Raw genomic sequence first — 15,826 nt, forward strand, 5'->3', positions numbered from 1 at the left:
GGAACCGCGGATACCCTGTCCCGAGTACACTGTCTGGCGTGTGTTCACCCCCTCAGGGTTGAACAAAGGGGGAGGTATGTAGGAAGGCACAAGGGTCGGTCATTGACGGAAGGTACGTGTCACCGAGGTTGTTGGCCTCGGTGAGATAGGAACCAGTTATTTTGTGTGTCAGCCGCAGCTAGTGCTCGCTGACACAGATTTCTCTTAGTGTGGCTGAAAAGCCGATCCGGGCCGGTTCTTTTTGGGAGCAGCTAAAGAGCAGTGTGGGTAGCTGTTCCCCACGTCCAGGCCAGGTTTTGGGCTGGGGTTTAAAAACCCAGCCAGCAGCTCAGCTGGGGGTGGAATGAACCTCCAGGTGATAGTGGAGCTCAGTGTTTTGGGAGTTGAGGAGTTCTACCATACTACAAGGCTGAGAGCTGCATGAGAGCTGCCAGCTGGAGGCCAGGCGCCCTAAAGCCTGCTGTGGACTGCCAGGTGACGTGTTTCTTTGAGTTCTGTTGACTTTTGCTGTGTGAATTAAGACGAGGATTCCTGCAGTGGGAATTAACACCAGGGCCCTGCCTAGTATTGTTTTTTTTCCTGCCTTTTTTTGTGTGAATAAACACTGACTTTTGTTTAGCAACCGTGGTTTTTGCCTCTGTATTGCGTCCGCTTACCCTGCCTACCATAGCAAATCCCTACACTGGATAAATGGTGTGAACATGTGATCCATCCACTAAGTGACCGGGTTCCTCACTTGTGTCCAGGTTATGATGTGTCCAGCTCCACCAGAGGTGCCGAGATAAAGCGGCCATTTCCTCATGCATTCCGTCTCCTGGACACAAAGTTCATTTGAATAAGGGGTGACCAATAAGGGTCTTTTTAAAGAATACCAAATAAAGGATATATTATTTTTTTCTGTTTTGTATCTTCCAGTGAGGCTGGGCGCACGCCATCGGCTCCCTAAAGACAGCAAGCTCTACTAAATGGTACGGCAGAGACTACACCACCAGCAACTTGGCCAGTTAAGAATTAAAGGGGTTTCCCGGGCTTTTAATATTGATGACCTATCCTCAAGATAGGTCATCGATATCAGACTGGAGGGGTTCCGACACCCGGCACTTCTGCCAATCAGCTGAATGACGAGACGGCCTGCGCAGTGCACACGTGCCGTCTCCCTTCTCTCTTCCTGCTCAGCGCTGCTCTCTATGGCAAAGCAGCAGTGAACAGGAAGAGAAACAGGAGAGGGCATGTGCACACCCCCGCCGATCTGATATTGATGACCTATCCTGAGGATAGGTCGTCAATATTCAAATCTCAGAAAACCCCTTTAATCCTTCAGATCTTGCACATGGCAATGCTTTTGTCTTCCGACACTGTGCAGAAAAACTGCCAGATGGGAGACACTCGCACAGAGCTAGCGGCAGCCGAGGCTGGCTTAAAGGGGTTCTCAGGGAATTAAGAAAATAAAAATACTTAAATATTACTTTATTATAAATATATTCCCAAACACCTTTCATTAGTTATAATGGCTCATTTTGTCTGGGGAAGAATCATCAGGGGAAATAAAATGACTGCCATGCTGAAAGGCTGAAAGGCTTTTTTGGGGGTTGCATGATGGAGGAGCAGGAGAAATGCTGTGATCCCTGGCTCCAAGGCACAGTGTCAGAATCAGAAGTGACCTCCACATTATCTTGCTGTGAGTAAGAGGAGAACTGAGCCATCCAATCCACAATCGTATCCTCTTTGTCCTCAATAACAATGTGGTGCCTATTGGAAGCAAGTGAGACCTGTGGCCTACTAGTAGTAATACTACTACTGGTTGGATGGCTGGGGCTGCTACTAGTGGTACTACCTACATTCTGACCCTGGGAGACCGAGGCATGGGACTTTCATTTTGCACTCTTCCATTTTCCAGACATTTTATTATGAGGCCTATAAATAAAAGGTCACAGGTTACCTATAAATGAAAAGTTTATGCAGATTATTAAACAGTACTAGCTAAATTATGTAATTTAAAGACAGAGGCACAATTAAATGTCCCTCCCTTTCTAAAAAAACTCTCCACACTAGTATTGACAATTTACTTTGGTAAAAATCCAGTATTTGCAGTAAAATGTCTTTGAACTACATGGTATCTCGCAGTAATGTAAGTTTTTTGCAATAACAATAAAGTGCATTCGGTAACACAGATATAAAAATGGATTTATTTTGCAGTGAAATCCAGGGCATACAGTAACATGGGTGTAATGGTGCAGAACCCCAAACAACCAGTCAGAGTTAAAACAATGATGGATTTATTAAATTTCGGCAGAACAGTCCAGACGAGAAATCATATGCAGGTAATCAATCCAAATAATAACTTGTGCAGGAAAACTCACAAGGGGACAGCCAGACCAGGCCAAAGTTCATATGCACAGAAATAGTCCATGTAACGTAGTACCTAGGGACAAGACATTTCCAGAGTCCGATCCGAGGTCCAACACAAGACAAACTGTTCCGCATAGAAGTTTCCCACAGGCAGTCTCTAGAGATGGATTGAGGAAGTCAGGTCATGCACAGGTAGTCTGGAAGAATGTGAACAGCAACATACACCCAGGTTGTCAAAACAACAGTGGGCACTGACCAGCCAGGGAGATCACCTCTCACAGAGAGCCATGTGTCTATTCCTCATAGGCCATATGATTATCCTAATTCCTGACACTTGTGGGGCCTTGGCTGGTGATTTATTACTTAACCCATGCCTGCCCTCTAATCTACTAGAGTTTATGTACAGGTATATTCCCCATCAGCGGCCGGGGTAGCGAATAAGATGCGCGTACGTTCGGATGCATAACCCTTTGCGAACCTCCTCTCGAGCGTGCACGTGGACGCTCGAGCGGCCTAGCATGGATACGCGATCGCGTCGGCACGGATGCCGAAACAGAGTCCACTGCAAAGAAGTCGGAACCGAAGATTCCGCAGGCACATGCGTGACCTGTCCCGCTACTCCAATGGGATCCCCTTGAGGAGGCGGCTCGGAAGACTCCAAACAGGCTTTCCCCGGATTCTCACGGTGGAAAGCTGCCACTAATTCATCCGCATGAAACTGGTGAGCAGGTACCCAACATCTCTCCTCTGGACCAAATCCTTTCCAGTCCACTAAATACTGGAGGGACCTCTGGACAAAACGGGAGTCCAAAATCTTATTAACCTCGAATTCAGGCTCCCCTTGAACCTCCACCGGAGATGGAGTTTGAATGAAGGGAGCTGACTCGGCTGCTTATTTAAACAGTGAAACATGAAAGGTGTTCACTCCTCGAATTGATGGAGGAAGAGCAACCTTGTAAGTCACCCGATTGATCTTCTGTGTCACCTGATATGGACCAATGAATCTAGGCCCCAGTTTGGCAGAGGGTTGGTACAAGGGAATGTTCCGGGTGGAGACCCACACTGGATCTCCTACCTTAAACTCATGCTCCGCAGTGCGATGACGATCAGCAAATCTTTTCTGTTGCGCCACTGCACTACGAAGATTCCGCCGCGCCAACAACCAAATGGGTTGCCTTTCCTAGAACCATTGGTCTGCCACCATTGTCAGTGGAGGCCCCTACCAGAGAGGAGAGTCTTGGATTTCTGCTCCTCACGCACCTGAACGGAGACATCTTGGTAGAGGCATGTTCGGAGTTGTTATAGGCCACCTCCGCGAAGGGGAGGTGAGCTGCCCATTCATCCTGGAGGTCTGACACAAAACACCGGAGATATTGTTTCAGAGTCTGGTTCGTTCTCTCTGTCTTCCCGTTGGTCTCTGGGTGAAAACCAGTTCAAAATGACAGCATAATCCCCAAATGAGAGCAGAAATAATGCCAAAACCGGGAGATAAACTGGACTCCTCTATCTGAAACAATATCCTCCGGCGCCCCATGTAATCGGAAGACATGTTTGACAAGAAGATCTGCCAGCTCTCCAGCCGATGGCAATCCCGGGAGTGGTATAAAATAGGCCATCTTACTAAAACGATCCACCACTACCCAAATTACCGAAAAACTGAAAGACGTAGGCAGATCTGTTATGAAGTCCATGGAATAGGCAACAGAAGCAAAGTACTATGGAATAGGCCACCAGATATGACGTTTACAAAGGGACATGGTCTTTTTTATCCCCAGATGCCCGGCTGACTTAGAGTCATGTAACTGTTGTATGACTCTGAGCCTGAAGTTTACAGGCACAAACAGCCAGCCTTCAGGTTTGGTAGGAGGGCTCTCTGCCTGCAAAGGCAGAAGAAGAGAAGACAAATCCTCCATTATATCTGGGGTGTTCAAAGCGGCTACGAAGCACCTTGCAGGAATAATGGGCTCAGGCTCAGAGTCACATACCGAAATGACCTATGGGAAACAACGGGAGAGGGCACCTGCTTTGACATTTTTGGGTCCCGGTTTGTAAGTTAACCGGAAAATAAAACGAGTGAAAAATAATGCCCAACGAGCTTGACGAGAATTTAACCTCTTGGCACATTCAATGTATTTGAAGTTTTTGTGGTCGGTGTAAACCGTAATGGGATGTCCTGCACTCTCTAGCCAATGTCTCCACTCTTGAAAGGCCAACTTTACTCCCAGAAGCTCTCTATTGCCGATGTCATAATTGCATTCGGCTGGTGAGAGTTTCCGGGAGAAAAAGGCACAAGGATGAAGCCTCTCAGGATTTCCAGAATACTGGGAGAGAACTGCCCCCACACCAACCTCAGAGGCGTCAATCTTGAGAAAAAAGGGACGAGAAGTGTCTGGATGAATGAGAATTGGAGCGGAGCAGAAGGCCTGCTTCAGTGTCTCAAAGGCTTCGCCAGCCTCTCTCGTCCACTTAGATTGGTTCGCCCTCTTCTTAGTGAGGTTCGTGAGGGGCACTACCACCGCAGAAAAGTTCTTAATAAATTTGCGGTAGAAGTTGGCGAAACCTAAGAAACGCTGTAATCCCTTCAGGTCCTTAGGCAGAGGCCAATCCAGAACAGCTGAGAGCTTGGATGGATCCATCGCCAATCCGCGTTCAGGGACAATATACCCTAGGAAGGGCAATTCTCTCACCTCAAACAGGCACTTCTCGAGTTTGGCGTATAGGCGATTCTCCCTCAGCTTCTGGAAAACCTGACACACATGATCCCGATGTGTCTGTCGGTCCGATGAGTAGTTTAGTATATCGTCTAAATAGACGACCACGAATCTACCCGAGAAATACCGGAGGACATCATTAATGAACTCCTGGAAGACAGCAGGGGCATTACAGAGACCGAAAGGCATTACAAGATACCCGTAATGCCCGTCCCTGGTGTTAAATGAGGTCTTCCATTCGTCACTCTTACAAATGCATACCAAATTATATGCACCGCGCAAATCGAGTTTGGTGAAGACTTCCGGCTTAACGACTGGAATCTGTAACTGTCGAACCAAGAAAAAGTCAATAAAATTTCCGGCAGCTCCCGAGTCAAGTAAGGCGGAAAAAGGATGGTCCTTCCCTTGCCATTCAATAGAAATGGGTATGAGAAGCCGACTTCTTTTAACCTCTTAAGGACATAGGGCTTACAGGTACGCCCTTGTGTCCTGGTACTTAAGGACACAGGGTGTACATGTACGCCCTGTGTATTTTCGATCACCGCCACGCGGCGGGCGGCGATCGGAACCGCGTGCCTGCTCAAATTATTGAGCAGGCACTTGGGGCAAATGCGCCGGGGGGTCCGGTGACCCCCCCATGTATGCGATCGCAGAAAACCGCAGGTCAATTCAGACCTGCGGTTTTCTGCGTTTCCGGGTTATTCGGGTCTCTGAAGTCCCGATAACCCGGAACAGAATGGTGATGGTGGTGTGATTTCACCCCACCAATCACCATCCAGCGATCCTGAGTGGTGATGGTGACATCACCACTCAGGATCGCTTTCTGATTGGTCTGTGGGCGGTCCGGTGGCAGATTCAAAAGAGGCAGGCGCTCCTCTCCTCCTCCTTTTGTGTTCCGGAGCAGAGGAGAGAGGAGCTGCCTGCACGTGTGTCCACCATTGCTGCCAGCACCCCGATCTGTGCCCCCAGGACCCGATCTGTGCCCCTAGCACCCCATCAGGTACATAGGGACAGCATAGGGAAAGTTTGGGTTAGGCAGGGAAAAAAAAGGGAAAGTTAGTTTGTGAACTTTTATTGCATCATCCTAAGTTAGGGTATCTGGGGTCCACAGCACAGCTGTGTGACCCTAGACCCCCCAGGGGTGCTGCCGCTTGCCCCCCCCCCTAACCCCCCACACTTTATTTTTTTTTTGTGTACGCTGACTGTGGCCGGCACTCTTAGCGTCCGGCCACTGTTAGCGCATTGCACACCCCACCGCTGATCAACTTCGGACGGTTCATCAGCGGTTTTGAATTTTTTTCCCAAATTTTTTGCCCTTTTTTTTGTTATTTTATTTATTTTTTTGTTAGTTTTAGGGTGAGTTCGTGAACACCCGTGCCCCCACACACACGCACACCAAATAAAGAGTTACACACGCACATACACACACAGACACACACTCCCCTATGGCCCGCCGGACGTTCTCGGCCGAGGAGGCATACGCCCAGCTTGCCTCCGACTCCGAGAGTCCCAGTGAGGACGAGGATGACTCCACATTCCTGTTGTCATCCGCATCCTCCTCATCATCTAGCGATGATGATGAGCCCCCAAGGCGGCGGAGATGCCGGCAGGTGGAGCAAGGGGACCGCCATGTTAGGGACCCTGTGGCCCACACTAGTACGAGCAGCTCTGGGGCTCGTACTGGTTTCCCGGCCCACCAGTTAAATCCACCGGAGCACCCTGCCGGTGAACTTGTCTGGTGTAGCCCAGAGCGATTGTAGGCCAATCAGGAATCCAGATTTCCACAGTGGGCTACACTGAATATGACTTTTTTTGTCATTTTTTCAGTGACCCACTGGTAAATCTGTACGCCCAACAGTTCGTCGCTCAACACCCGGGCTCCTTTTTGGCCAGGCCCGGTGGCTGGACGCCGGTCAGTGCAGCCGAAATGAGGACATTTTGGGGCCTCGTGCTGCATATGGGCCTGGTCAAGAAACCCAGTGTCAGGCTGTACTGGAGTGGGGACATCCTATACCAGACCCCACTTTACAGTACAGCCATGACACGCTCACGGTTTGAGGCCATCCGGAAATGTCTGCATTATTCCGATAATGCAGCATGTCCCCCCCAAGGTGATCCTGCCTATGAACGTCTGTATAAGATACGGCCGGTCATCGATCACTTTGGGGCCAAATTCATGGAGGCCTATGTACCTGGAAGGGAGGTCGCAGTTGATGAGTCTCTCATTGCGTTCAAGGGGAGACTAATTTTCCGCCAGTATGTGCCCTCCAAGCGGGCGAGGTATGGCGTGAAGTTGTACAAAATTTGTGAGAGTACCTCAGGGTACACTTACAAATTTCGGATAAACGAGGGGCGAGATTCCCGGATTCAACCCCCAGAATGTCCCCCCACTCTGGGTGTTACCGGGAAACTTGTGTGGGACCTTATGTACCCACTGCTGGATAAGGGTTACCACCTTTACGTGGATAACTTTTATACCAGTATCCCCTTGTTCCAGTCCCTTGCCGCCATATCCACGTCCGCTTGTGGGATCGTGCGGAAAAATCAACGTGGCCTCCCTGCCCACCCCCTCCAGGTACCTATCCCCAGGGGTGAGACCCGTGCCCTTACCACTGGAAACCTGTTGCTGGTCAGGTATAAGGACAAGAGGGATGTCTTTATGCTGTCCACAATTCATGGTAACGGCATCACCCCTGTCCCTGTGCGAGGTACCGCGGCAACGGTCCTCAAGCCCGATTGTATCGTCGACTACAATCGGTATATGGGAGAAGTTGATCTCTCGGATCAAGTCCTCAAGCCATATAACGCCATACGCAAAACCCGGGCATGGTACAAAAAGGTTGCGGTCTACTTGGTGCAGGTTGCCATGTACAACTCTTTTGTACTATCCCAAAGCGCTGGCAGCACAGGGACATTCCTCCAGTTGTATGAGGCAGTCCTCATGGCCCTGATCTTTTCGGACCGGGAAAGAGCAGGCCAGAGTACCTCGGGAACTGTAGGCGCCCGGATCGTCCCTGGCCAACACTTTCCAGGTGTGGTCCCCCCATACTGGAAAGAAGGGACGAACCCAAAAAAAGTGCAGAGTGTGTCGCAGGAGGGGGATACGGAAGGACACCACTACTCAGTGCGACACGTGCCCCGATCATCCGGGCCTCTGCATTATTGGTTGCTTCAGGGAGTATCACACTTCCATGGAGTACTAAATTTATATCCCAATTTAGCACTGACATCGGATAAAAAAAACTGGTTCTCAGACTTGAGACACCCAAAAAAACTAAAATAATTTATTAAAAGTAGACATATTAGGTATCGCCGCGTCGGTAATTATCTCCTCTATAAAACTACCCAATGACCTAACCCCCCAGATTAACACGGTCCAGAAAAAAAAAAAAAGGTGCAAAAAAAGTTATATTTTTGTCACCTTACATAATAAAAAGTTTAATAGCAAGCGATCAAAAAGTCATATAGTCCCCAAAATAGTGCCAATAAAACCGTCGTCTCATCCCGCAAAAAATAAGCCCCCACATAAGATAATCGGATAAAAAAATTAAGAAAATATGACACTTAGACTTTAGAGATACAAAAAATGTTTGGGGGTATCAAAAAGGATAATATAGTCAAAAACCTAAATAATTGTAAAAAAAAGTTGACTTATTAGGTATCGCAACGTCCGTAAGAATCTCCTCTATAAAAATACCCCATGACCCAACCCCCCAGATTAACACGGTCCAAAAAAAATAAAAATAGGTGCAAAAAAAGATTTTTTTTGTCACCTTACCTAACAAAAAGTTTAATAGCAAGCGATAAAAGTCATATAGCCCCCAAAATAGTGCTAATAAAACCGTCGTCTCATCCCGCAAAAAATGAGCCCCCACATAAGATAATCGGATAAAAATAAAATAAAAAAAATTACACTTAGACTTTAGAGATACAAAAAAATCTTTTTTGTATCAAAAAGGATAATATAGTCAAAAACCTAAATAATAGACTTATTAGGCATTGCCGCGTCTATAAGAATCTTCTCTATAAAAATATCCCATGACCTAACCCCCCAGATTAACACGGTTATTTTTGGCACTTTTCCATTTCAATCCGTTTTTTCCGGTAACAAAACAAGGGTTAACAACCAAACAAAAGTTAAAATTTATTACCCTGATACTGCAGTTTACAGAAACGCCACATTTGTGGTCGTAAACTGCTGTATCAGTAAAAGGGAGGCCGTAAAAGGAAAGGACCGACATGGTTTCTGGAAGGCCGATTTTGATGGCCTTTTTTATTGACACCATGTCCCTTTTGAAGCCCCCCTGATGCCCCCCTAGAGTAAAAACTCCCTAAAACTGATCCCATCTAAAAAACTACACCCCTCAAGGTATTCAAATCTGATTATACAAACTTTATTAACCCTTTAGGTGTTCCTCAACAGTTAATGGCAAATGGAGATGTAATTTCAGAATTTTAATTTTTGATAACCTTGCCTCACAAAAATGTAATATGGAGCAACCAAATATCATATTTACCCTAGAAATAGTCCCCAAAAAAATGCCACCTTATCGCGTAGTTTCCAAAATGGGGTCACTTTTAGGGAGTTTCTACTCCACAGGTGCATTAGGGGGGTTGAAACAGGACACGGTGTAAATAAACCGGTCCATAAAAATCAGCCCTCCAAAAACCAAACGGCGCACCTTTCACTCTACGCCCCGCTGTGTGGCCGTACAGTGGTTTACGGCCACATATTGGGTGTTTCTGTAAACGGCAGAGTCAGGGCAATAAAGATACAGTCTTGTTTGACTGTTAACCCTTGCTTTATTAGTGGAAAAAATGGGTTAAAATGGAAAATTAGGCAAAAAAATTAAATTCTCAAATTTCATCCCCATTTGCCAATAACTCTTGTGCAACACCTAAAGGGTTAACGACGTATGTAAAATCAGTTTTGAATACTTGAGGGGTGTCGTTTCTTAGATGGGGTCACTTTTAGGGAGTTTCTACTCCAGGGGTGCATCAGGGGGGTTGAAACAGGACACGGTGTAAATAAACCGGTCCATAAAAATCAGCCTTCCAAAAACTAAACGGCGCACCTTTCACTCTACGCCCCGCTGTGTGGCCGTACAGTAGTTTAAGGCCACATATGGGGTGTTTCTGTAAAAGGCAGAGTCAGGGCAATAAAGATACAGAAATTCTAAAATTGCATCCCCATTTGCCAATAACTCTTGTGCAACACCTAAAGGGTTAACAACGTATGTAAAATCAGTTTTGAATAATCTTGAGGGGTGTAGTTTTCTTAGATGGGGTAATTTTGGGGTGGTTTCTATTATGTAAGCCTCGAAAAGTGACCTGAACTGGTCTGACCTGAACTGAACTGGACTGAAATTTCAAGATTTGCTTCTAAACTTCTAAGCCTTGTAACATCCCCAAAAAATAAAATATAATTCCCAAAATAATTCAAATATGAAGTAGACATATGGGGAATGTAAAGTCATCACAATTTTTGGGGGTATTACTATGTATTACATAAGTAGAGAAACTGAAACTTAGAAATTTGCTAATTTTTCCAAATTTTTTGTAAATTAGGTAATTTTTTGTGCAAAAAAAAAATTTTTTGGGCTTCATTTTACCAGTGTCATGAAGTACAATATGTGACGATAAAACAATCTCAGAACGGCCTGGATAAGTAAAAGCGTTTTAAAGTTATCAGCACTTAAAGTGACACTGGTCAGATTTGCAAAAAATGGCCTGGTCCTTAAAGGGAACCTGTCACCAGGATTTTGCGCATAGAGCTGGGGACATGGGCTGCTAGATGGCCACTAGCACATCTGCAATACCCAGTCCCCAGAGCTCTCTGCGCATTTATTGTGTTAAAAAAACAGTTTTGATTGATATGCAAATTACCTGATATGAGTCCTGTATCCGGAGATGAGTCAAGCGGAAGGGAGCCCAGCACCGCCCCGCGTCCTCCGAATCTCCTCCTTGCTGGCTGACGTCACAGAGCTGGAGCGCCGAAATCTCGCGATGCGCGAGCTAGGGCATGCGTAGTTCGTTCCCTGTGCTGATGCCAGCACAGGGAATGAACATGATGCCGACACTGCACATGCGCTAGCTCGCGCATCGCGAGATTTCCGTGCTCCAGCTCTGTGACGTCAGCCAGCAAGGAGGAGATTCGGAGGACGCGGGGCGGTGCTGGGCTCCTTTCCGCTTTACTCATCTCCGGATACAGGACTCATATCAGTTCAAAACGGGTTTTTAACACAATAAAAGCGCAGAGAGCTATGGGGACTGGGTACTGCAGATGTGCTAGTGGCCATCTAGCAGCCCATGTCCCCAGCTCTATGCGCAAAATCCTGGTGACAGGTTTCCTTTAAGGTGAAATAAGGCTGTGTCCCTATGGGGTTAAAGGGAGTCTGTCAGCACATTTACCCCTTTTTAACAGTTCCCATAGCGCTGTAGCCGCAATACAGATGGTTAAAACGGTACCTTTATATGCTTTTGTGGACTTTTAAAACTGCCAAAAATGAACTTTGATGCATATGTAAATGAGGGCTCGCAAGTGCCCAGGGCGGCGTCCACCGCGTTGGAGCCCAGGCAGCTCTGCCTCTTCGGCTCTTATCCCCGCTCAGCCTCTTCCTCTGCTCGCCCATCTGTTTTCTCTCCCCCTCAGCGAGATCCCGCGATGACTTCCTTGGTCAGGGCATGCCGTTTTAATCATCTGTGTTGCGGCTACAGCGCTATGGGAACTGTTAAAAAGGGGTAAATGTGCTGACAGACTCCCTTTAAGAGGAGGCAGCAGAGCACCTAGTGGGTTCTCCTTGATTCCCACTAGGCTTTGTCGCTTGCCGGCAGGAGTAATGGGCATCTCTTTTTTTTTTTTATTGAACATTTTATTTATTTTGGTACAAAACAAAATGTGTATTACAGAACATTCTTATCAGGAATGAACACTATTAAAAGTATTACAGTGTTAACATGGCATCCATATAGCCAATTGGCAACACAAAATATTGTATAATAACAATTTACAATTCTAACCCTACTGAAGTTATTCCCAAACCTTATTGCAACTCAACCCCACCTCCCCCCCATTTCCCCCCCGGTCTGGATGTGCCTCCTCTATTCTACTAAGTCTCATAATCCGAAACAATGTGATAAAGTATCTATAAAACCTTAAGATGTTATAGCTCACGTACCAGGTGAAGAATGCCAGAGGGGGATAATGTCTCTGTATAGCAGATATGGTAGTGTCAACAGTGTCTCCTACCTTGGGTACGGCTAAACTCCTGGATCCTGGCTCACTTGCAATAAAATTGAGTGGGGTCAGTAGGAGTAATTGAGGAATAATTGAGATCCAAACAGGTAATAAAGTCTAACTTGAGTTTATTTGGTGATATGCAGCTTTGCTCCATACAAGTTACAGCATAAGTCTTGGGTCCCAGCAGGTATTGGCAATATGTGGCAAGAATCTATATGTATTCTGCTTCTGGTACATACGCCTAGTAGATCTGACAGGTATCTATCTTCTGCTCTGTCTTTAGTCTGCTTAGTTTGGGCCTGACAAGCTGAAGAGGTATCTATCTTCTCTTTGTCTTTGGATCTGTACTCACAGGACTGCTCGCAGGGTATGATGTCTTCTTCCTGGAGATCTATAGTTCTGTGGATGGCTGCTTTCTTTGTCCACCAGCTGAGATAGGTGACTCAGTCTGGGAAGATGGATCTTTACCTCAGCCGAGGCTCGATCCTGTCTTGGGATCCCTGTTTCTGGGAGCTCCTACTAACACAGACTTCCCCTAGCCGGGGTGGCTGGTACACTGACTAGAACTTTCCTTCCTCCCCATGAGGCAGGAAGTGGGAACATTCCACTCCTCCTCAAAAAGGGGGAAACTAACCTGGAATGGACTATTCCAGGCTAGAGATACTAACTATGACCTGCGACATACTGCTGCCACCTACTGGTGTACATGGAAAATTACAGCAATAATATAAAACAGGCATGGCAAATACATATAATAGAAAATGCAAAACAAGATTACACAGGATAATAAGAAATATACACTTAACATATTATAAAGCAGGGTGAAAGTAGTTTAGTGACATACTTCAGGATGTTAAATTTTTTATTTTTTTCTGCTTTCAATTGGTCCATTAATAAAAAAGTACAGCATTTGCCCCTGGAACTCTCTGTCAGATGGTGTATGTGGCGTTAGCCATTTGTTTAATAGGCATCTCAAAGCTACCAATAAAACCCCATCTATCAGTCTCGGTATCTTTTTCCCTTCAGGATAACTATGAAACAAAACCACGAGTGGCTCACATGGTAGTTCTATCTGCCAAGTCCGTTTGATCCAAGATAATATCCAACTCCAGTAGGTTTGTAGCATTGGGCAGGACCATATACAATGATCCAAATCTGCCCTTGATTGGTTAAATTTTGGACACGCTGTTATCCTTTCCTTTCGCTGATCTTTTTGTCCTAGTAAAGTTGTCAAAACAATTTGTGACGTATTCCTGACTAACATCTCTTAATCTAGCTTTACAGAAAACCATTACTTGGTAGAATTGTAGAACGTGGCTCTGTGGAAGCAGGTATTCGTCCTGGAGTTCGGACAGAGACAGGTATCGAGCTTCCTTGTCATGGAGTAAATGTTTTAAGAAGTATATTCCTCTAGACTTCCACGTGCAAAACCATTTATTGTTATTACCTGCATTGAATTCTGGATGATTCCACAAAGGCATATGTTTAGAAGACAAAAATGAGAGCCCAAATAATTTCCTCACTTCCTTCCAAGTCACTACCGTGTCCCTAATCATCACTGATAATTTGATATCTGAAGGTAGAGATGCCAGTCTGGAATGCAATAGAGCTCCCAAGTCCCATCCTGCGGCCAGTTCCTTTTCCAATAAAGTGTTTGAATAATGAGAGGTCTGGTGTAGCCAATCTCTACAATGTCGAAAGAGGCTTGCTAGATTATATCTCCTCATTCCGGAAATTTAACCCCCCCTTTATCCGATGGAGAACACAGCGTTTTTATAGCTATTCTCGGTTTTCTACCTGCCCATACAAATCCCGAGAATCTTTATCAGATGACATCTACCTAACATAGAAAGCGGCAGCTTCCGCCACCTAAGCAGCTCCTGCGTAATCCCAGTTATCAGAGGGACATAATTAAGGGTGTACAAAGAATGAGGAGAACTTCCTATTTTGATCCCCAGGTTCTTGATGTAATTTTTGGCTATGAAGACTGGACAGTTCTGTCTCCCCTTATTTCCCGTTCCAACATATAATAACTCACATTTTCCTGTGTTGACCTTAAAATCTGAATATTTCCCAAATTCCTCTATTGCCTCAAAAATCTTGTGGAGATCCCTTAAAGGATTAGCCAGAATGGGCATCTCTTTAGCTGGTGACTATCTCCTGTACAATATAGGCAAAGACCCTCATTTGGCGACGAGCCCTCTCAGTAGGGGTAAGACAAGAGGACCTCAGTCCCATGGGTTCCTTAGCCGGTTTACTGGGTTTTGGAGATGGACTGGATGATACGGGGCGAGAAGCCCGCTCCAGACGAGGTTCCCGAATTCGACGATCAGCGTTGATTGCCTGCTGGATTTCCCCATCTAGTGATGGTGGGGATGGTAGAGATAATAACAAGTCTCTGACAGGGTCAGATAGTCCCAACCGAAACCGGTGCTGGAAAGCGGCATCCCTCCAGTTGATAAAAGTAGCCCAGCGATGGAACTCTGCAGCAAATTCCTCAGCTGGGCATCGTCCTTGTTGATGTTCCAGCTGGGTCTCAGCAGTACGAGTGTGGTCTGGATCATCATATAATAAACTCATGGCATAGGGGAAGGTCTCTACTGAGCCAAACGCAGAACTCCCGCCAGGAGATTAAAGGCCCAATGTTGCGGATCCTTCCTCAATAGGGACATAATAATTGTCCCTATTGATTTTCTGTTTGGTAGTCCCTGAAGATGCAGGACGTAATTCAACATATAAATAGCAGGAATCACGGAAGTTGAGAAACTCCTGCCTTTTTCCCGAAAAAAACTCAGGTATCGATATCTTGGGTTCCACTCGGGGTTCTGCTGGAGTCGGGTCGGGCAAACCCTGAACTACCTGAAGGAGGAGTTTAAGCTCGTCCCCGACTGTTGCCAGTTGTGCATGGATCTTGTTGAGATTTACAGCAGAGATGTTCATCCTCTGTTGGACCAAGAGATTGGCTGCTCCGGTCAATTCCACTAATTACTGGTATGATGTGATCCATGATAACTGGAGGTTGGGGCCCACTGTTCTGTAATGGTGCAGAACCCCAAACAACAAGAGTTTAAACAATGGTGGATTTATTAAATGACGGCAGAACAGTCCAGACCAGAAATCATATGCAGGTAATCAATTCAAATAATAAGTTGTGCAGGAAAACTCACAAGGGGACAGCCAGACCAGGCCAAAGTTCATATGCACAGAAATAGTCAGTGCAACGTAGTACCTAGGGACGAGACATTTCCAGGGTCCGATCCGAGGTCCAACACGAGACAAACTGTTCCGCATAGAAGTTTCCCACAGGCAGTCTCTAGAGATGGATTGAGGAAGTCAGAGGTCATGCACAGGTAGTCTGGAAGAATGTGAACAGCAACATACACCCGATTGTCAAAACAACAGTGGGCACTGACCAGCCAGGGAGATCACCTCTCACAGAGAGCCATGTGTCTATTCCTCATAGGCCATATGATTATCCTAATCTTTGACACTTGTGTGGCCTAGGCTGGTCATTGATCACTTAACC

This window comes from Bufo gargarizans, chromosome 5, assembly GCF_014858855.1.
Source record: "Bufo gargarizans isolate SCDJY-AF-19 chromosome 5, ASM1485885v1, whole genome shotgun sequence".
NCBI classification, from domain to species: Eukaryota; Metazoa; Chordata; class Amphibia; order Anura; family Bufonidae; genus Bufo; species Bufo gargarizans.